The sequence below is a fragment of the Arachis ipaensis genome, chromosome B9 (genome assembly GCF_059453495.1).
Source record: "Arachis ipaensis isolate K30076 ecotype BB chromosome B9, ASM5945349v1, whole genome shotgun sequence".
NCBI classification, from domain to species: Eukaryota; Viridiplantae; Streptophyta; class Magnoliopsida; order Fabales; family Fabaceae; genus Arachis; species Arachis ipaensis.
Window position 1 is genome coordinate 82,726,885 of NC_142444.1, and position 22,835 is coordinate 82,749,719.

Sequence of the window (22,835 nt, forward strand, 5' to 3'; positions counted from 1 at the left end):
GATAAGAGCTTGCAAGGTAGAGTTCAGACCATTTAGAGTAGAATTAAGGTTATTTTCCATGGCCTGTTGTCTCCGATCAATAGATTGTAGTATCTCATCATTAGTAGATGAAGAAGGATAAGTGATCTGAGAGGTCTACTGTTGGTTATTCAGTGGTCCTTGGGATTGCCTCAGCTGAGGTGCTCTGTATGGCTGGTTCTGGTTCTGCTGCCTGTTGTTGTTATTATTCCACCTCTGATTTCCCTGATTGTCTCTGCCTCCTCTGTTATTGTTGTCCCTCCAATTCTGGTTAGAATTATCTCTCCAATTCTGGTTAGAATTGTCCTGCCATCCATGGCTGTAACTGCCACCTTGATTGTACCCTTGGTTGGGGCGGTCATAGAAGTTATGAGTGGCTGCCACGGTGTTATCTTCCTGCTGGAGCTACGGACATTCATCAGTATAATGGCTATAATCAGCACAGATTCCACAAACTCTCTGTGGGACTAATTGTTGGCTTTGTTTTGGTGGAGAAGGTTGAGCTTGCTGACTTTGTTATTGATTCAATTGCTTCTGCTTCAGTAAGTTGGTCATTTAACAGATACTTTGAGTTAGAGCAACAGTCTCTCTACTAGAAGATACCTCTGCAACAGCTTTTGAACGGCCTTGTTTCTCCTTGTGATTCTAAGTAGATTTAGCTAAGTCGCTGATCAATTGCCATGCCTCATCAGTGGTCTTGTACTTTTTCATAGACCCATTGCTAGCACTTTCCAATGTGGTCTTATCTTGGGGCCTCATACCCTAAGTGACGTAGCCGAGCAACACTATCTTGTCAATTATATGGTGGGGGCATGCTTCAAGAAGGTTGTTGAAGCGCTCCCAGTATTCATAGAGAGTCTCAGATTCATCCTGAACAATCATGGAGATGTCTTTTCTTAGTTTATCAGTAACTTCAGCTGGAAAGAATTTTTCCAAAAATTCTCTTCTAAGTGTATCCCAGTCGGATACAGTTGCTGCGGGTTGAGTGTAGTACCACTCTCTCGCCTTTCCCCAAGAGAGAATAGGAAGGCTTTTAACAAAATTGAAGTTTCATCTTCACCATCACGCCTGACAGTAGAGCAGGCTGCCTGGAAGTCTCTAAGGTGCTTGATAGGCTCTTGAGCAGGTAAGCCATGAAACTTGGGCATCAAATTGAGCAGTGCTGTTTTTATTTCAAAGTCTGTAGCCACCGCTAGGTGATGCGCTTGAAACGGTTGCATTGAAAAATCAGAGGCTCCAGCCTCCTGGATAGTAATTCTCCTAGGTACTGCCATGTCACCTGCACGTAAATCAACCGAATCAGCAGAAAGGGAGCCTATTTCTTCCTCAAGTGACGTTTCAAATCTGCCCTCCGAGAGGACTAACCGACGCCGAGCTTGCCTTATTCGTGAAATAGTTCTTTCAATCTCAGGATCGAATACTGGCAAGCTTGGATCAGGAAGTAAACGTGTCATCTAACGAAAGAAACATGCAGCTCATAGTAGCAAAATAAAATAAAATGCAAGTAAATAAATTCCAATTAATAACTTTAGCACTCTATTGCAACTCCTCGGCAACGGCACCAAAAATTGATGTGGCGGAAATTGGTGAGTTAAGAAATTAATATAAGAGATACGTTGCAAGTACAGTTCTTAACCAACCAGAAATCCGCTTATCAATTTAGAAGGTTGTCATAAAATTTAATTTAAAATACTGGGAGTATGAGTCCCAGGTCGTCTCCCAATGAGTTGCAGAAAGGTGTGCTATTTTATTAATCAGATGTTTTCAAAAAATAGTTTGAGTTGAATAATAGGAAATTAAATTAGAGAATTTGTGTAATTTTAAATAAAAGCCTTGCCTGGGAGTAGATTAGTTGGAAGCCCTATTCTTGTTGGAGTACTCTCAAGATTAATTGATAATTGAGGGTTGTTCTGTTTAGTTATCCCTTACTAGGTAAGGGAAAGTCAAACAAGTTGGAAAGCTATTTCTATTCACAAGTCCCAATCCGCTCAATTGAAAAGGATTGGTGTCAGTGACTAGAGGGCAAACTAACAATAAACCCAATTACAATTTTTCTTTTAAGCATTCCAACTTAAGATCTTCCTTTCAATCAACTCCTATCCAAGTTATGGAACTACTCGCTCATTGTGAATGTAGAATTCATAACATAGGAAAGGGAAATATAGAAAGACATGATAAATAATAATCAATGGGATCAAATAAAAATAAAGATAGTTCTTGTATTAATAAACTCTAAAAATAATTCAATAATAATTCTAAATAAACAAAGGACATGGAAGAGTAAGAGATAGGTAAAGAAAACAAACTAGAATGACGAAGTCTTGCTGAGGTAATAACTCTTCTCAATATCCCAATTCGAAAAGTAATCAAAATAAAATCCTAAGAACTATGAATGTGTAGAGAGAAAACCTAGAGGAGGAGTAAAACTAGATCTAAAACTGAGAATTGTCTGTAATGAATTGTTGTTTTTGTTTCTGCATGTTCCTTGGCTCTAGTCTGCTTTTCTGGGCCAAAAATTGGGTCAAAACAGGGCCCAAAATCGCCCCCAGCGAATTCTGTAGATTCTCAGATCGCGCATGTCATGCGATCGCGTCATTCATGCGGACGCGTCATTCGGCGTTTTGGCTTGCCACGCATGCACGTCATCCATGCCTCCGCGTCACTTGTGCAGTTCCAATCCGCGCGGTTGCGTGAGCCATGCGTCCGCGTCACTGCGATTTCCTCTATGTCGCGCGGTCGCATAAGCCATGCGTCCGCGTCATTTCTCGCTGGTCATCTCCTTGATTTCTTGTGTTCCTTCCATTTTTGCAAGCTTTCTTTCCAATCTCCAAGTCATTCATGCCCTATAAAGCCTAAAGCACTTAACACACAGATCACGACATCTAATGGAATGAAGGAGAATTAAAATACATAATTTGAAGTCTTTAGGAAGCAAATATTCAATCATGTAATAATTTTAGGAAGGAAATATAAATGCATGCCAATCATATGAATAAGTGGGTAAAGAATTGATAAAACCTTACAATTAAGCACAATATAAACCATAAAATAGTGGTTTATCAGTAACCCGTAGGCGGACCATTTTCACTGAGAGAACGGACGGTAGCCATTGACAACGGTGATCCCCCAACATACAGCTTGCCATGGAAGGGAGTACGCATGGTTGGAAGAAGGTAATAGGAAAGCAGAGGTTCAGAAGCAACAAAGCATCTCCATACGCTTATCTGAAATCTCACCAATGAATTACATAAGTATTTCTATCTTATTTTCTGTTTTAATTATATTTTAATTATCAATACTTCATAACCATTGGAATCCACCTGACTGAGATTTACAAGGATGACCATAGCTTGCTTCAAGCTAACAATCTCCGTGGGATCGACCCTTACTCACGTAAAGTATTACTTGGACGACCCATTGCACTTGCTGGTTAGTTGCATCGGAGTTGTGAAAAGTGTGAATCACAATTTCGTGCACCAGCGTGCCACTTGAAGGACCAGGCATGGCACGCCAGTTCTATTATCCAAAGAAGAAGAACCAAGCATACATAGTGGGCATGGCATGCCAGACCCTGGGCGTGCCACGCTAGTTTAACTTTTCAGAGAAGAGAAGAAGAAGAAAAAGTGCTGGGTGTGCTACTTGGGTTCGAAGGCGTGGAACGCCAAGCGTACACCAACACTTAAGAAGACCCTGGGCGTGCCACTTGGGCTCGAAGGTGTGGCAAGCCAGGGATATCAGCACATGGGGAGTGCCACTTGAAGACTTAGGCGTGGCGCACCAAGCCAAATTGGAGGCTAGGCATGGCACGCCACTTCAACGCCATCCAAGCGCCAGCCTGGAAGGTCACGTTTATTGAGTCTCTTTTCCCTCCAAATTGTATTTTTCTTTATTCTAGTGCTAGGAGTAGTATAAATAACCCCTGAAAGTACTGAAAACGGGGTTAAGCAATTAGTGAATTAGATTGTTGAGTAGAGTTTTAGTTAGATTTACTTTTCACTTCATCATCTCTTCCATCTCTTGTACTTTTTTCTAAGCTATGAGTAGCTAAATTCCCTCTCATTGAGAGAGGGAGCTTGGTGCACGAAATTGTGATCATCAATGGTGCCAACAACTTGGTATGCACATTTGCAATCTCAACTCTTTATCACAACTCCGCACAACTAACCAGCAAGTGCACTGGGTCGTCCAAGTAATAAACCTTACGTGAGTAAGGGTCGATCCCACAGAGATTGTCGGCTTGAAGCAAGCTATGGTCATCTTGAAAATCTCAGTCAGGTGGATTCAAATGGTTATGGAGAATAGATAATTAAAAGATGAATAAAACATAAAATAAAGATAGAGATACTTATGTAATTCATTGGTAGGAATTTCAGATAAGCGTATGAAAATGCTTTGTTCCTCCTAAACTTCTGCTTTCCTATTGCCTTCTTCCAATCATTCATACTCCTTTCCATGGCAAGCTTTATGTTTGGCATCACTGTTGTCAATGGCTACTTCCCGTCCTCTCAGTGAAAATGTTCCAAATGCGCTGTCACTGCACGGCTAATCATCTGTCGGTTCTCGATCATGTTGGAATAGGATCCATTGATCCTTTTGCGTCTCTCACTACGCCCAACACTCGCGAGTTTGAAGCTCGTCACAGTCATCCCTTCCCAGATCCTACTCAGAATACCACAGACAAGGTTTAGACTTTCTGGACCTCAGGAATGGCCACCAATAATTCTAGCCTATACCACGTAGGTTCTAATCTTAGATTAGAAACCCAAGAGATACACATTCAAGCTTGTTTGCATGTAGAACGGAAGTGGTTGTCAGGCACGCGTTCATGGGCGAGAATGGTGATGAGTGTCACATAATCATCACATTCATCATGGGCGAATGAATATCTTGGAGAAGAAATAGACTTGAGTTGAATAGAAAAACAATAGTACTTTGCATTAATATGAGGAACAACAGAGCTCCACACCTTAATCTATGATGTGTAGAAACTCTACTGTTGAAAATACATAAGAACAAAAGGTCTAGGCATGGCCGAATGGCCAGCCTCCAAGGTCTAAAGACTAAACGTCCAAAGATTATTCTTTGGTGTGTAAAAGTATGAAAATACAATAGCAAAAGGTCCTATTTGTAGAAAACTAGTAACCTAGGGTTTACAGAAATGAGTAAATGATGCAGAATCCACTTCCGGGCCCACTTGGTGTGTGCTTGGGCTGAGTATTGAAGCTTTCACGTATAAAGACTTTTCTTGAAGTTAAACGCCAACTTTTGTTCCATTTTCGGCATTTAACTCTAGCTTTTATGCCAGTTCTGGCGTTTTGACGCCAGAATTTCTATGCTGACTTGGAACGCCAGTTTGGGCCATCAAATCTCCGGCAAAGTATGGACTATTATATATTGCTGGAAAGCCCAGGAAGTCTACCTTCCAAACCAATTGAGAGCACGCCAATTAGATTTCTGTAGCTCCAGAAAATCCACTTCGAGTGTAGGGAGGTCAGAATCCAACAGCATCTGCAGTCCTTTTTCAGCCTCTGAATCAGATTTTTGCTCAGGTCCCTCAATTTCAGCCAGAAAATACCTGAAATCACAGAAAAATACACAAACTCATAGTAAAGTCCAGAAATAAAAACATAATAAAAATTAACTAAAACATACTAAAAACATACTAAAAACAATGCCAAAAAGCGTATAAATTATCCGCTCATCACAACGCTAAACTTAAATTGTTGCTTGTCCCCAAGCAACTGAAAATCAAATAGGATAAAAAGAATAGAATATACAATGAATTCCAAAAACATCTATGAAGATCAGTTTTAATTAGATGAGCGGGGCTATTAGCCTTTTGCTTCTGAACAGTTTTGGCATCTCACTTTATCCTTTTGGAGTTCAGAATGATTGGCATCTATAGGAACTCAGAATTCATATGGTGTTATTGATTCTCCTAGTTTAGTATGTTGATTCTTCAACACAACTACTTTATGAGTCTTGGCCGTGACCCTAAGCATTTTGTTTTCCAGTATTACACTACAAGAAAAACACCCATTCAGGTACACTTGAAAAGTGTAGCCAAAAGTGAAAAAAATGATGCCTTAGGCTACGGCTACGCTTTCTAGGCTACGGCTACGCTTTTTGGGGTGATTCCTATTCGGCCGTTGCCTATTCTCAAAGGCTACGCTTTTCTGCACCAAGGGCTACGCTTTTGGCGTTTGGGAATAGGGTGCGCTTTTTAAATGATGCTGTCCAAGACCAAAGGCTACGCTTTTCAGCTTCTATTTTTGCCAAAATAGGCTACGCTTTTCAACGCTACTGCATCACCTGTAAAGCATAGCCACATTGTATACCATTGCTACTTTTTATAAGTGTAGCCTTAGGTCCTTTATTTTATTTTATTTTTTTTGTATACTATAGCTACTATATATAAGTGTAGCCTTAGGTCTCTTATTGTTTTTATTTTATTTTATGTATATATATATATAACTTTTTTCTAAAACCGAATATTTAATAATATAATTATATATATAATCCTATATTTTTAATTAAATTAGTGAAACATAAAATAAAAATAAATACATAATAATACTATGTAATTATTCTTTAAATAATAAAAATTATCCTTAAACAAGATTTAGGTTGCCATAATAAATTAGTAGCCATAAAATCTTCTATTTAGGAAAAATAAATTATTTCTCTAAAAATAAATTACTTTAAACATAAGATCTTTTATCTGGGAATAATACAAATTAGCAGCCATCATTCTAGCTAGTAAAGAAACATCCCTTGTCACTTCAGGAGTCACTCTCTGATTACCCGCTCATTTATCCCTATGTTCTTCATTTATCATGGAAGTAGCTCATTCCTGCTATCATCTCATCTTGTGGTGTTGGAGGAGTTCTCCTGATTTCGTCCGCTCAAAATGCAGCTTGAATCTACACAAACAAAAGTTACATAAGAAGCTTATCAGAGATATAACTGCAGAACAACTTCAAACACATATGATTAATAAAAATGCTTCACCATGTAAGAAAATGAATCTTGGAATTACTTTAGTTGTCTTTGTTTCTTTTTTTAATTCTTCAATTGTAACAAGCTCCTTGGAAGAATCTAAGATAAGCAACGTTACTTACCAGCTATAAGAAAATAATTGGAAGAACCCTTATAGCTATTGTAGTCACAAAAACCTAATAGCTATCACATAATGCACCTTTATATTATCCTCTAATATTTATGGAGTTTTTATTCATCTATCCTCAAATTAAACTAAATAATTAAATTATATAAATTATAATATTCAAATAAATATGTTAAATGAAAAATATATAAATTGAATCAAATCAGACAAATTTAAAGTGGTAAAGAATAAATTTTATAATTGTGGTTAGATATGTATCACCCTAAAATTAATAAGTTACCATCAACAATTACATATATCATGAACAGATTCAAATGTTGCAATCGCGGCTTCTACGTGTCCAGTGCATTCTAGAGCGCGATCAACTCCTCCATCGGTCATTTCAACAATCACCTATTCAGCAATCAAAATGAAAAGTCTATTAAAAAAATACCAGAAGAATTTAATTTTCATATACTGTCAGTGATTCCAAAACTTTTGGCTTCCAAGAAATTTTTAACAAGGCAAAAGTTTAATGAGGAATTTAATTTAACTGCATATGTTACACTGAATGTTAAAAATTGTGAGCAATAATGGAACCTACCCTGTTCCTGTCTGCTAGAAAGTATATCAACTCTAATGATTCTTGATGCACCAGCAAGCCTTGCCCCTTCAGCAGCCTAAACATGAACATCAATCAACAAGGAAAAGAAAAAAAGCTATCAAATCACTCAAATACAATGCAAAGTATAATGGATTAGTAAAGAAACATACAACAAGACCAACTGCTCCCAATCCAAAGACAACAACAGTAGAACCGGGCTTCTGTTTTGCCACATTTAAGGTTGCACCAAGTCCTACAAACATCAACAAATCTAACATTAAAAAAAGGTACAATTATCTAGGTTGTTTACTAACTCTATATATTTACATAGCCAATCCTAGCCAGTGGGATAAGACTTTGTGCAAGGATCAAAGTTGGTTACTAATTAAGTAGTAATTGTGGTTAGTACCTGTGCAGATTCCACAACTGAGAACACAAACTTTGTCAAGTGGAGCAGCAAGGTTGATCTTGATAACACACTTAGCATGTGAGATAGTGTATTCACTGAATGTGGAAGTTCCAAGGAAGTGGTAAATGGGTTTTCCATCTTTGGAGAATCTTGATTTTAAATAGGATAAATCATTGGATTCATCCAATTATTAAGTAATGTTGCACTTGATACCATTGTCTATATTCTTAATTGAATAAATTCTTAAGAGTATATTTTCAGTACTTTAAGTTCACAAATTAAGAAAGAAAAAGAAATCACCAAATTTGCTTTCTATTTTGCATTGCTGAAATGTACTTGTCCTGTTCTAATGGAAAAGATCAGATAGCATATGAATTACCAATTTACTTTAAGTGCGAAAATTGTAATTTCATATCTAAAGCTGCGAAAATTGAATTAGTTAAAAGAGAGTGAAGAGGAGGTACCCTGTCACAAATCACAATTTTGTCTCTCTCTTCATGGTCAAGAGCACCTTGTATCGAAGTAACCTCATAACCTATATCGATAAGTGACTTGTGCAGTATTTTTGCACTCTGTCTCGTGCGCACGAATATGATGGTTTGGCCCACATTTTCTCCTAATTCGAATATGTAATCTTTTATCACCTCAATCTGCAACTCATCAGGGTAATGCACTTTATACTGCTTCACAGCATCTAAAGAAAGCTCTTATTTCTTAACAAAAAGTTTATTATGGTCCTTTTTAACTATCATCTCAACAAAGTTCTTGACAATGTCATTGAATGTATACCCAAATATTTGAACTAAATGCATAGAAATTACATCTAGGCCAATAAATCAATTCATGTAATGATGCAATGATTCAGATCATTAACGTGAAGATGCAATGGCATAGTACATTTAAGTAGATGCAATTGTTCAGCTGCACAAATAAGAAGTTTCTCAAATATCAAGGAACAATTATATTTTCCTTCAACACAACTTGCAACCTAATTAAAGCAATCAATTAGGATATACGTTTCATCTTTATATCTAAAGAAATTCTCGAATGGATTGAACTTTGTATACATGCATGCAGACTATAAGAGAGGCAGTTCAACAAACCTGGCAGCTAGAATTGAATTTTTCTATTTCTTTCATTATCCTCAAGGAATCATCCTTAAAACCATCCTGCAACAATGCAATTCATAGTTGTTTAGGAAATTCATAGTTCATAGAGTCAAGTGATTTACTAGTGCTCTCACCCTCTATATCCTCCACATAAGCAGAGAAGCATCACAATTTCAAGTTACAATTCTAAACTACAATGAAACTTTAAATCCTAACTAAAAGCAATCGCATTACATTTAATCAGAATCCAACATTTACCTCAGCAAGCAGTTGATCAGCCTCATCAAAGACAAGAATCGTCAATCTGGTCACATCCAATTTCTTGAAAGAAATCCACTTCTTCATGGTGCCAGCTTGCCAGGAGTCCCAATAAAAATCATTTGGCATAGCAACAAAACAAGCCATGGCAAGGTGTCTGGCACAATAATGCAGAAGCAACAAAACAAGACATGCCAAGGTATCTGGCACACTAATGCAGAAGCGAAGCTTACTCCCCATATCTGTGTAGTTCATCTCCGAATTTACCTGCCAGCATTTGGCATCCTATGCCTCCATCGTCTTCTAGACCTCCCTAACAGCAGCCTGTGGATTTCTCATCCAGAGATAGTATTAGAAGCTTGCGACTCTCCTTAAACATGCTGCGTTATAGAAAAAAAATTGTTTTTTCCTTAACACAGCATCTAGTGATTAAAGCAATAAATTTAGCCATATACTCAACCATTCAAAAAAATGCTCATTATCAGATTGCACAAGCAGCAGCAGATTCAAAGGAGAAAGGAACCAGAATGCGCAGAGGCAAGAAGAACGAGTAGACGCGGATAGAAATAAATAAATAGTATGCATTTTCATCAACAATACATGGCTTGTTCATCAATTCACATTTCACAATTGCATATAAACCAGATTATTATACCAAACCCCCCAAATTAAAAACCCTAAAATTGGAACTCTAAACCACCCAAATTTCAGTTACAAACGGAAATCTATAGAATACCTTCTCGACGATGTGAGCGCAGAGAGGACGAGCTGAGCGCAGAGACGATGATGGTGAGGGCGCAGCTGACAATCAATTCAGGAGGGCGCAGGTGACGGCGAGTGGCGAAGTCGTGAGTGGTGCGGAGATCAGTGCAGGAGGGTTCACGACGGTAGTATGGGCAGCGCGCGACGATCAGTGCAGGAGGGTTCACGACGGTGTGAGCTTCACGATCTTCACGACGGTGTGGCACTGAGTGGTGAGTGGGGACTGGGGTGTGATGATCTTCACGACGGTGAGGCTTCACGCTCTTCGCGCGGTGCAGGAGGCAGGGTTTCCTTCTCGAGGTGCAAGAGCGCAGGAGGGTTTTCTTCTCTAGTGAAAGGGTGACTTCAATTCTGATCTTTGGAGGGAATGAAAATTTTCACTAAGTGTTAGCTTACAGTGTGTGTGCTTTATACCGGGAAAAAGTTAAGAGAAGAGGGAAAAATTTACTAAGTGTCAAATTTTTTTCCCTAGATACATTAGCCATCACTTTTAAAACGCACCCAAAACTTAATAAATAGGCTACTTTCTAAAAGTGTCCCCTTTGATACGAAAAGTGAATCTATAGATATCAAACTATGGCTATGCTTTATAAGTGATTTCTAAAATACCTAAGGCTATACATTTTAAATGATGCCACAATTGTGTATCATTTTCTCTTATAAAAAGGCAGCATGGAGAAAAGCGTAGCCTATTCATAGAATAGGCTACGCTTTTCAAATGTAGCTTAAAAAAGTGTAGCTGAATGGGCATTTTTCTTGAAGTGTTACTGATAAACCATTATTTTATGGTTTATATTGTGCTTAATTGTAACAGGAGACTAACAGGATTAATGAAGAAGCATGAGATAATTCATAAAGTTGCAACAGCTTACCATCCCCAAACTAATGGGCAAGCCGAGGTGTCAAACAGAGAAATTAAGCGTATCTTGGAAAAGATAGTAAAGCCTCATAGAAAAGACTGGAGCACCAGGCTACAAGATGCACTCTGGGCATATAGAACAGCATATAAGACACCCATTGGGATGAGCCCTTTCCGCTTGGTTTATGGAAAAGCTTGTCATCTCCTAGTTGAAGTAGAACACAGAGCTTTTTGGGTAGTTAAGGAGTGCAACATGGGAATTGAGAAAGCCGGAGCTGAAAGGAAGTTGCAACTGCAGGAACTGGAGAGCCTTCGCCTAGAGGCTTATGAAAACTCCAGAATATACAAGGAAAAGATGAAGGCTGTACATGATCAAAACATCAAGAAGAAAGAGTTCCAACCTGGGAATTTAGTCCTCCTTTACAAATCTCGACTAAGGCTCATGCCAGGTAAGTTGAGATCAAGATGGGAAGGTCCATGATGAGATATTTTGGTGGAGAAACGAATCTCTCCCAAAACACCCAAATCTAACCGGCAAGTGCAACGGGTCGCATCAAGTAATAAAAACTCACGGGAGTGAGGTCGATCCCACAGGGATTGAAGGATTGAGCAATTTTAGCTTATTGGTTAATTTAGTCAAGCGAATCAATATTTGGTTGAGTGTTTTGTGATGTGCAGAAATTAAATTGCATGGAAGTAAAGAGAACAGGGAATTAAAGTGCTGAATCTTAAAGAACAAGAAATTAAATAGCAGAAACTTAGAATGCAAGAAATATAAATAGCAGAATCTTAAAGTGCAAGAAATGTAAATTGTAAGGGAAGTAGATGAGAAGAAAGTAACAGAAATGGAAATTAAATTGCAGTAAATAAAGCAAAGAGATCCAAGGATGAGATTGAAACAGAATTTCTTCAATTCTCCAACCCAAGATCCAAGACAATTGTAATTGAAATTGAAAGCAATAAAACTGAGAGGAAGAGAAGTGAATTCTCCTTCCCCAAGACAAAGAAATTAAAGTTCACTCAATCCAAAAGCTCTCCGAAAACTATTATGAAAATTCCAAAAGGAAAGCTCCCGAAAACTTAAATTCTATCCTATTTATACACTTTCTTCAAATGATCTTCAAGCCTTGAGTTGGGCCTTTGCTCTTGGTGGAATTGGGTTGAAAGAGGCCTTGGTTGATTGCTCTTGAAGTTTGGAGAAGAACCAAAGTGAACCAATTGAACCGGGTTGGAGTTTTGCAAAAGTTGGACCAAAAGTTGGAGCAAAAGTTAGGGGTCTAACTTTTGCTCCAACTTTTCATAGCAGCCCACAAAATTTGCTGATATGAACGTTGGTGCCAACGTTAGGGGTCTAACTTTGACCCTAACGTTGGCCTTGCCTTGTGTGCTTGTGGCGCCAACGTTAGCCACCAAGTTAGGGGGCTAACGTTGGCGCAAACTTTTGCTCCTCCTTGTGATTTTCATGTGGCAACGTTAGCCTCAAAGTTAGGGGGCTAACATTGGCGCAAACTTTTCATGCCCAGGGAGGATTTCTTCATGCCAACGTTAGCCTCAAAGTTAGGGGGCTAACGTTGGCGCAAACTTTTGGTGCCCAGGGGTAAATTTCATGTGCCAACGTTAGCCTCAAAGTTAGCGGGCTAACGTTGGCGCAAACTTTTGGTACCCAGGGAATGATTTTCAAGTTCCAACGTTAGCCTCCAAGTTAGGGGGCTAACGTTGGGGCTAACTTTTCAACCAAAAGTTTGTGCAAAAGTTTGATGCTAACTTTAGGTCCAGCTTTTTGCTTCCTGGTTCAATTTCACTTATTCCATTGTCTTCTCTTTACTCCTAGCTATTCCTTCTTACTTCAACCTTTCTCCAAGCTTTCTTCACCTATAATCAATCAACCAACTCATCAAAGCTATGCTCATAATCATGAGATATTCATTCTATCATAATATGCAACAATTTTAGCATAAAACCTCATGAAATGGCATGAATTTATACATGGTTGATTCAATCAAAGGGAAACATGAAAATCTACTCAATTAGCTTGCTTATGGTTCAAGAAAGTGCATAATTCTAATGAAAACAAAAGAAAAAGACTAGTTAAAATAGGCTAAGATGACTTGTCATCACAACACCAAACTTAAAGCTTGCTTGTCCCCAAGCAAGAAAAGATTTATTGAGAAGAAAGAATAAGATGGAAGAGGATGTTCATGCTAGCAGAGTATTATTGATAGTTCATGGGATTTTGTATGGATATGCAAATACTCACTTCTTATTGACTCCTAGGCCTAGAAAATCTCCTTCAAGCTTCAAGTGACATACTGCTATGACCTCTCATTATTCCTTTATCCTTGGCTATTACTTTGTTCATAAGCTTTATTTGAGTGTCATGTGTAGCAAGTTCATTTTCTTTTCTTTATACTTGACACCTTATTCACCATAGACACTTGGCTCACATTCCTTCTTAAAACATTGATGCCCAGCACCTCTTTGGGTTACTAAATGCCTTGTAGTTAGGTTGCTCTTGATAGTGGACTTTCAGCTGATGATCCCGGATTAGTTAACCCAAGTCACCGAGTGTTGAGGCACTCCTAAGAGCTTACTAATCCAAGCAGATCCTAGTACAAAGACATCACAGGCATATATTTTAAAGTTCAAGCTATTGGTGTCCAGCTTTGTTTCTTTTTGTTTCCTTTTGTTCTGCCACTTTTTGGCTATCTTTTTTTTTTCTTTCCTTCTTTTTGTTTTTCTTTCTAACCAAGGAATTTTTTTTTATTTAATTGAGATTCATAGACAGTAGGCCACTCTTTACTTAGAAGGAGATATCCTGGCTCTTTATTCACTAAAAGTGAGCTATTATACAATCACACACATACCACCACTTACTTTTATTCTACTTCTATCTAACAGAGACTATCTTGCTTCACATTTAAACTTTTTCTTTTATTGAACTTAAAGATGCAGGGGACAAAACATGCTTCTTGTCAAGTGAAAGTAAACACACAAGCACACACTTAGACTAGCTTATTTATTTTAAAAGAAACAAACATGATGCAAAGACTTATAAAGAACTGCTTAAAGATGCAAAGATAACTTAGAACAGATAGATTTTATAATGATGAATAAGGAGCAAGTCCACCTTTCATTTGTCATTCTTTTTCTTTCTCCTTTCATACACTTGGCTGCTATTGTTCCCACCACCCGTGTTTGGTGCCTGTTGATCTTGCCAAAAGCCAGCCTTATTCATAGCCTCCTCTACTCTATCTTCAAGTCTCATAGCTCTGCTTACTTCTACCTCACTTCTCTTTTTGAAGAATTCATCAAAGGTTGGGAACGCCGGATCCATGTTGTGCAAATGTTCTCCAATATAGTTCAATTTGATTTGGCTATTGATGTTGTAATCGGCTTGTACTTCATACCTTGCATCTTGGAGTGTTGTGAACTCTTTGAAAGCCTTCAAATTTTCAGCTTGCATTTGTTCCAACTTCCCAAAAGTAGATTCATGAGATTGAAAAGCATGTTCTTCTTGCATCACAAGGAATCTTGACTCGAATTCACTTTGTTTGTTCATTATTCTTAGCTCCCTTTCTTCTTGTGCTTGTTGGTTCTTCATGTACAGAGAATGGTATTCCTCTTGCCTTTCTTGGATTCTCGTGTACTGTTGAGACAATCTTCCTATTGCTTCTTGCATTTGAGTCATATCCATATTACCATGTGGGAAAAAGTGTGGCTGTTCCTCCTCCTCTTCTGGCTCTTCTTCTATGTGTGGCTCATCTTCTTCCATTGGTTCTTCTCTTTCCCTTCCTCCATGTGGTCTTCGGCCTTGATGTGCTTCAAGGGGCATCATCATTCGTTCAATGGTTATGGGCATGCCTTGGCTTATCCACATTGGATTCTCCTCTTCCATTGGAACCTTAGCCTTTGCACACAACCTCCAAATGGTACTCGGATAGTACAACCAAGATCCGGCCAAATTCTTTTCAGCCAGCTTTTGAATGTCTTTTGCAAGGATTTCATGAACTCTTATCTCTCCTCCCACAATGATGCAATGCAGCATCACGGCTCTCTCCCTGTTAACTTCTGAGGTGTTTACTGTGCCCAGAATTGATCTTTTCATCAACTCATACCATCCTTTTGCTTCCGGAGTGAGGTTACATCTCTTCAGGAACTTGTATCTGTTCTTGTTATCTCCTTCCCACTCTGAGTTCTCAAAACAAATGTCTCTCGCAATCTCCTCATAATCCTGATCCTCATTCAATCTTTGTTGGTATCCCGGTTCATCAAAGCGGACTGACTTTAGTTTCAAGACTTTCTTGATTGCATCCGGGCTAAAGTCTACTTCCACCCCCCGCACATAGCTCTTGTACGTTGGGGGCTCACGCATGTCAAGCCTTGGGACATTTGCATAGAACTCTCTTATGATATTGGCATTGATTCGGGTGGCTGGTGATGCAAGTTCCTCCCACCTCCTCTTCCGGATTTTGTTCTTCATTTCTTGACATCCATCCTCCGGCAACAAGAATGGAATTTCAGGATAGATTCTTTTCTCGTTCATCCATTGAATTTGCATTTGGTGAAACCAAGACTTGAACCTCCGTTGGTCATATTCATGTGTGTCTTCCTCCACTATGGGATCTTTTCCTTTTCTTCGTTTGGTTCTTGAGGAGGATGCCATGGTCACTTGGTCGGTTGAGAAGGAGTGTGAAGAATGTTGGAGAGTTTGATGTGTGTTTGGAGCAAAAAGAAATTGAGACCGGACTTGCTATGACAAGAAATGATGAAGAGAAGTTTAAGTGGTTGGAGTTTAATGTTGAGGAGTGATTCGGTCAGGTGCATGGCTTGAAGGTGGTATGCTTTTAAATGAGCAATGAAGGGTTGGGATGCAATTAGACTTATGGAGATCAAAGGTATGCATGTAAGGATGAATGAAGACAAAGTTTGCTCCTTCCCTTGCCTTTGCCGTGATCATTCTCAAGGAGTGGCAGATTTCTTTTTCGAGGCATGTGATGGGATTTTGTCTTCATGCTAAGCTTTCCTTTGTCTTGTCTTTTTCTTTGAAGATTCTTTGACCTCCTAGTCACCACAACAAGACAACATACATTAGTCTTATCCACCCGTAGCAAGAGTGTTCTTTTTATTAATACTATGTGAACCATAAATTCTTATGTCATTTGAACCGTGACACTCTCTCTTGAAGACACCAAACTTAATGTTTGGTCATATATAAAGAAAATAAGTATCTTCCTCCAATTAGTGAGATTCAAATGTTAAATGTTCATAAGAATTGTTTTCATCATACTTTCTCTTTTTTTTTTTTTTTTTCATGAAGGATCAATTGTATCCCTAAATCGGTGCATCAAGGTTTGATGAACATCAAACTTGTTTCTTGTCAAAGGGTACATCACAATTAATGCCTTCATTACCGGAAAAGAATTTTTTCATTTATAAGATTTTGAAAAACAACAATTGTATGATTATTGATGCATGATTTTCTACTTTTCATGAAGCTATGTAGACACCAAACTTAGTGTTCGGCCATATGCTTTGTCAAGATACTCCAAACATGCAAAATGGAATTATTTGTAACATTGGTTTAGTGTGCTTGAAAGCACACCAAACTTAGCATATGTTTCAAAATAGTGCATGCAGTCAATGGACATATTCATGAAAAGAGAAAAGAATTCATGCTCAATTGATCATAACTTATTGAATTTAAAATGACATGAATCTTAAAGCATAGGTTGCCTCCCATGGAGCGCTCTTTTATTGTCATTAGCTTGACATGGGAGCTTTCTTTTATGGTGGTTGGTGCTTGTAGGGCCTCAATTTGTCTCCTCTGACCGTGATCCTCTTCTTTGTTCTCTGGTGTTCAATTTCAGCATGCTCTAATGATAGTATGTTGCTGACAGTGTAGTAATCCTCGGTTTGTTGATTTGCCCCCAGCTGTTGATATATCAGTTGCACTTTGTCACCTTTGCAAAGCCCCTCTGTTGGAATCTTTCTGTTCTTCCAACCCCTTTTTGCTTTGTTTCTGCGTTTCATCTTTCCTTTTGTTGTTCTTTCTTTTCTGGCCGTAGGTTTTCCTTGGGGACCTCTCTTCTCAATGGCCAATACTCTAATATCCTCTTGGGCTTTTTCATCAGTCTGCACAATTCTTAGCATTGGGATGTTGTTGTGACTTTCCTGGTCATTTTTCATATAGTCTTTCTTCTCCTTGCTAAATTGTGCCTCTGGTAATACCTTTAGAGTGACACTCTGGTCATGCATCCTGAGAGTTAATTCCCCTTCCTCTACGTCTATGATAGCTCTAGCAGTGGCCAAGAATGGCCTTCCCAGTATAACAGAGTCACCATCATCATCGTTTGATTCTAGAACCACAAAATCAGTAGGGTATATAAAACTGTCCACCTTGACCAAAAGATTTTCAATTACACCCCTGGGGTATACCATTGACTTGTCTACCAGCTCCAGAGACATTTGCACTGGTTTGACCTCCTCTATATGCAGCTTTTTCACCAAGGAAGATGGTATTAAGTTAATACTTGCTCTGAGATCGCACATTGCTTTAGTGATGGTCAATTCCCCAATGGTGCAAGGCAACAGGAAGCTCCCTGGGTCCTCAAGCTTGGGAGGAAGCCCCTTTTGAATCAAGGCCCTGCATTCCTCAGTAATCATTATGGTTTCTTTCTCATCCCAGCTTCTTTTCTTGTTGACAAGCTCCTTCAAGAATTTGGAGTATAGAGGCATTTGCTCAAGTGCTTCAGCCAAGGGAATATTGATTTTCAGCTTCTTAAAAATCTCAAGGAATTTGTGAAAATGCTGGTCTTTAACCTCTTTGTTAAACCTCTGGGGATATGGCAGTGGAGGTGTGGTGCTCTTTCCTATTTGCTGCTGTCCCTGAGCTACTTCCTTTGAGCTATGTGGCTGGTTGTCCTTCTCTTTAAGTTTCTCAGTGCTTTTGTTTGGCATCACAACTTGCTCTTTGGCCTCATCTGCCTTTGGTTGCTTCTCATCCTCCGTTGGTTCTTTGATGTTCTCTGCTTGCTTCCTTGTAGTGTCATTGTTGCTTATCAATGTTCTCCCACTCCTTAATTGTATTGCCTTGCATTCCTCCTTGGGATTTGGGATTGTGTCACTGGGCAGTGAGTTTGAAGGTCTCTCAAGAGATACTTGCTTGGAGAGTTGCCCCATCTGTCTCTCTAGGCTCTTCAGGGAAGCTTCCTGATTCTTGGTTAGCATTTCCTGGTGTTTCAACATTTTGTCTATCATTGCCTCCAAGTGAGTGATTCTTTGGGCTTCAGGTGATACTTGAGGTGGGTTATGAGATGTGGATGGTGGATGGTAGGCATTTTGGTTGGTGGGTTGGTTATTAGATTGGTACTGGTTGAGGTTGGGGTAGTTATTTTGAGGTTTTCTGTAGGGGTTTTGGCTAGTCTGCTGCTGGTTGTGGTTTTGGTTGCATCTTGGGTTGTGTTGGTTTGAGTTCCTCTGCCATGGTTGTTGGTTTTGGGTATGGTTATCTCCCCATCTGAGGTTTGGGTGGTTCTTCCAGGATGGATTGTATGTATCACCATACACTTCATTTGGTCCTTGGTTGTGCATATACTGTACTTGCTCTTGTTGTTGTTCTTCTTGAGTTTCTTCACTCTGTCCCCATGTGGTAGATGGTTGGCCAGTGTTAACTGCTGCAACTTGGAGACTATCAATCCTCTTGGCCATTTGCTCAAATTGTTGTTGAATTTGCTGCTGCATCATCTTGTTTTGAGCTAGGATTGAATCCACTCCTTCTAGCTCCATTACTCCTCTCCTTTGTGATGGTTGGCGGCCTCTTTGATGAGCAAAGAAATATTGGTTGTTGGACACCATATCAATGAGTTCTTGAGCTTCTTCTGCAGTTTTCATGAGTTGCAAGGAACCTCCAGCTGAATCATCCAAAGCTTCCTGGGATTTCAGTGTCAAGCCTTCGTAGAAGTTTTGAAGCTTCTCCCACTCATTAAACATGGCAGGGGGACATTTCCTGATTAGAGCCTTGTACCTCTCCCATGCCTCATAGATGGGTTCGGCCTCCATTTGTGTAAATGTTTGTACCTCAGCCTTTAACCTTATAATCCTCTGAGGTGGATAAGATTTTGCAAGGAACTTGGTTACCAAATCATCCCAGTTGTTGATGCTGTCCCTTGGAAAAGATTCCAACCATTGAGTGGCCTTGTCCCTGAGAGAAAATGGGAATAGCATCAGCTTGTAACTGTCAGGGGGCACTCCATTAGTTTTGACAGTGTTGCATATCCTCAAGAAAGTGGATAAATGTTGGTGTGGGTCCTCAAGTGGTCCTCCACCAAACGAGCAATTGTTCTGAACCAAAGTGATGAGTTGTGGCTTGAGTTCAAAATTGTTAGCATTGACATTTGGAGCCAAGATGCTGCTCCCACAATGTCTAGGATTTGCAAAGGTATAGGAAGCCAAAACTCTACTCTGGGGTGGGTTGCCATTGTTGTTGTCTTCTCCACCTGGTGGATTGGTTAAATGTTCCTCCATCTCTTGGAATTCTTCGTCTGATTCCTGTTCTCCAACAATATTTTTCCCTCTTTCAGCTCTTCTTAACCTCCTGAGAGTTCTTTCGTCTTGTTCATGAAAATTGGGTATGGTTCTTCTTGTACCTGACATACAAGCAGAGCATGAGAAATGCACAAAACCAGTGACACTTCAATCTACTGCTAGATTGAAGTGTTAGTTAGTTTAAGCAAAAAATCAAACAGTTAGTGGGTTAATCGAAATTAGAGAAAAATAAAGAGAAAATGCTTGATCTAGATCACCACCTCACTTAATCATTGTCAATCTAATCAATCCCCGGCAACGGCGCCAAAAACTTGATGAGATATTTTGGTGGAGAAACGAATCTTTCCCAAAACACCCAAATCTAACCGGCAAGTGCACCGGGTCGCATCAAGTAATAAAAACTCACGGGAGTGAGGTCGATCCCACAGGGATTGAAGGATTGAGCAATTTTAGCTTAGTGGTTAATTTAGTCAAGCGAATCAATATTTGGTTGAGTGTTTTGTGATGTGCAGAAATTAAATTGCATGGAAGTAAAGAGAACAGGGAATTAAAGTGCTGAATCTTAAAGAACAAGAAATTAAATAGCAGAAACTTAGAATGCAAGAAATGTAAATAGCGGAATCTTAAAGTGCAAGAAATGTAAACGACTGGAATTGTAAAGGGAATTGGGGATTGGATTTGCAGAATTTAAACAAGGAAAAGTTGAATTGCATTAAACAGAAGAGGAAAAGGGAATTGGGATTGAATCGGATCCGAAACAGAAGAGTAAATGAACATATAAAACAATAAACAGAGAATTGAAATGGGAAATCAGATCTCAGGACCCAGAGACTAGAAAACCAAGTCTAGATCTCAATGCCTTCCTAGATCCAATAAGAACAATTGCAAGGGAATTGTAAATTGTAAGGAAAGTAGATGAGAAGAAAGTAACAAAAATGGAAATTAAATTGCAGTAAATAAAGCAGAGAGATCCAAGGATGAGATTGAAACAGAATTTCTTCAATTCTCCAACCCAAGATCCAAGACAATTGTAATTGAAATTGAAAGCAATAAAACTGAGAGAAAGAGAAGTGAATTCTCCTTCCCCAAGACAAAGAAATTAAAGTTCACTCAATCCAAAAGCTCTCCGAAAACTATTATGAAAATTCCAAAAGGAAAGCTCCCGAAAACTTAAATTCTATCCTATTTATACACTTTCTTCAAATGATCTTCAAGCCTTGAGTTGGGCCTTTGCTCTTGGTGGAATTGGGTTGAAAGAGGCCTTGGTTGATTGCTCTTGAAGTTTGCAGAAGAACCAAAGTGAACCAATTGAACCGGGTTGGAGTTTTGCAAAAGTTGGACCAAAAGTTGGAGCAAAAGTTAGGGGTCTAACTTTTGCTCCAACTTTTCATAGCAGCCCACAAAATTTGCTGATATGAACGTTGGTGCCAACGTTAGGGGTCTAACTTTGACCCTAACGTTGGCCTTGTCTTGTGTGCTTGTGGCGCCAACGTTAGCCACCAAGTTAGGGGGCTAACGTTGGCGCAAACTTTTGCTCCTCCTTGTGATTTTCATGTGCCAACGTTAGCCTCAAAGTTAGGGGGCTAACGTTGGCGCAAACTTTTGATGCCCAGGGAGGATTTCTTCATGCCAACGTTAGCCTCAAAGTTAGGGGGCTAACGTTGGCGCAAACTTTTGGTGCCCAGGGGTAAATTTCATGTGCCAACGTTAGCCTCAAAGTTAGGGGGCTAACGTTGGCGCAAACTTTTGGTACCCAGGGAATGATTTTCAAGTTCCAACGTTAGCCTCCAAGTTAGGGGGCTAACGTTGGGGCTAACTTTTCAACTAAAAGTTTGTGCAAAAGTTTAATGCTAACTTTAGGTCCAGCTTTTTGCTTCCTGGTTCAATTTCACTTATTCCATTGTCTTCTCTTTACTCCTAGCTATTCCTTCTTACTTCAACCTTTCTCCAAGCTTTCTTCACCTATAATCAATCAACCAACTCATCAAAGCTATGCTCATAATCATGAGATATTCATTCTATCATAATATGCAACAATTTTAGCATAAAACGTCATGAAATGGCATGAATTTATACATGGTTGATTCAATCAAAGGGAAACATGAAAATCTACTCAATTAGCTTGCTTATGGTTCAAGAAAGTGCATAATTCTAATGAAAACAAAAGAAAAAGACTAGTTAAAATAGGCTAAGATGACTTGTCATCAGTCCATATAGAGTGGAGAAGGCCGAACCGTACGGAGTTTATCACCTAAGCCATCCTTCAAGCTCTGAACTTATTAAGGTTAGTGGACAACGCCTGAAGCTATACCATGGTGAGAAGATGCAGAGAAACAAGGAGCTTGAGATCTTCCTCTTGGAAGATCCCCACATAGCAGAAGATTGAGCTAGTGGAGCGTCCAACTTACGGACGTTAAAGCAATATGCTAGGTGGGAGACAACCCACCATGGTATGATCATTCTTTTCTTTATTTTTAGTTTTTCCTATTCAATAACTCTTCTCTTTATCAGTGCATTTCGTGCATTTACATCTGCATATAAAAAGAAAAAAAATTTTTTTTGCTACGCGACGCGATCACATCAGCGACGTGTCCGCGTCACAGGGAGAGTAAAGAAAAATAAAAATGAACAGAAAGTTACGCTGGAGTGTGGCTGGAGGCGTGCCAATGGCACAAATCAACCCACGCGACCGCGTCGCTGACGCGTTCGCGTCGCTTGGGAATCATGGCCTCCCACACGACCGCGTGCCCCACGTGGCCACGTCGCATGCGCCGCACAGCTCAACCTGAAATTGCCACATATCTTATCTTTCTCTCCTCCAAATCCTAATTTTCTTTTTCCCTCCTTATTTCTTCCTTCTCCCTTCCCCCCTCTATCTCACCTTTCACTCTCTATCTCTCTCACCTCCATTAAGAAGGTTTTATTTTCTTCTTCCCTCCTTCTTTTTCTATCATTCTTATTATTTTATATGTATTTTCTTTTCTTTTCTTTTTCTTATCATTATTCATATTTTCTTTCTTTTTCTTTTCCTTTTTACATGGTGTTAGAAAATTTTTAATTATGTATTTTGAGTCATTATCCCTCATTATATGCTTGTGGATTGTTGCAAATTGTTTGACAATTATTTTTATTCTATTTAAGGGATTGCTTGCATGTTCACCTTCATA

General features: G+C 39.2%; 1 non-coding gene across 1 annotated transcript; it reads left to right on the forward strand.

Moving 5' to 3' along the window:
• Window positions 1–814: 814 nt before the first annotated feature.
• Window positions 815–921, forward strand: LOC148545226 (small nucleolar RNA R71). Its single transcript, XR_015900953.1, has one exon. It is a non-coding gene; the product is annotated as a small nucleolar RNA R71 (small nucleolar RNA).
• Window positions 922–22,835: the final 21,914 nt, after the last annotated feature.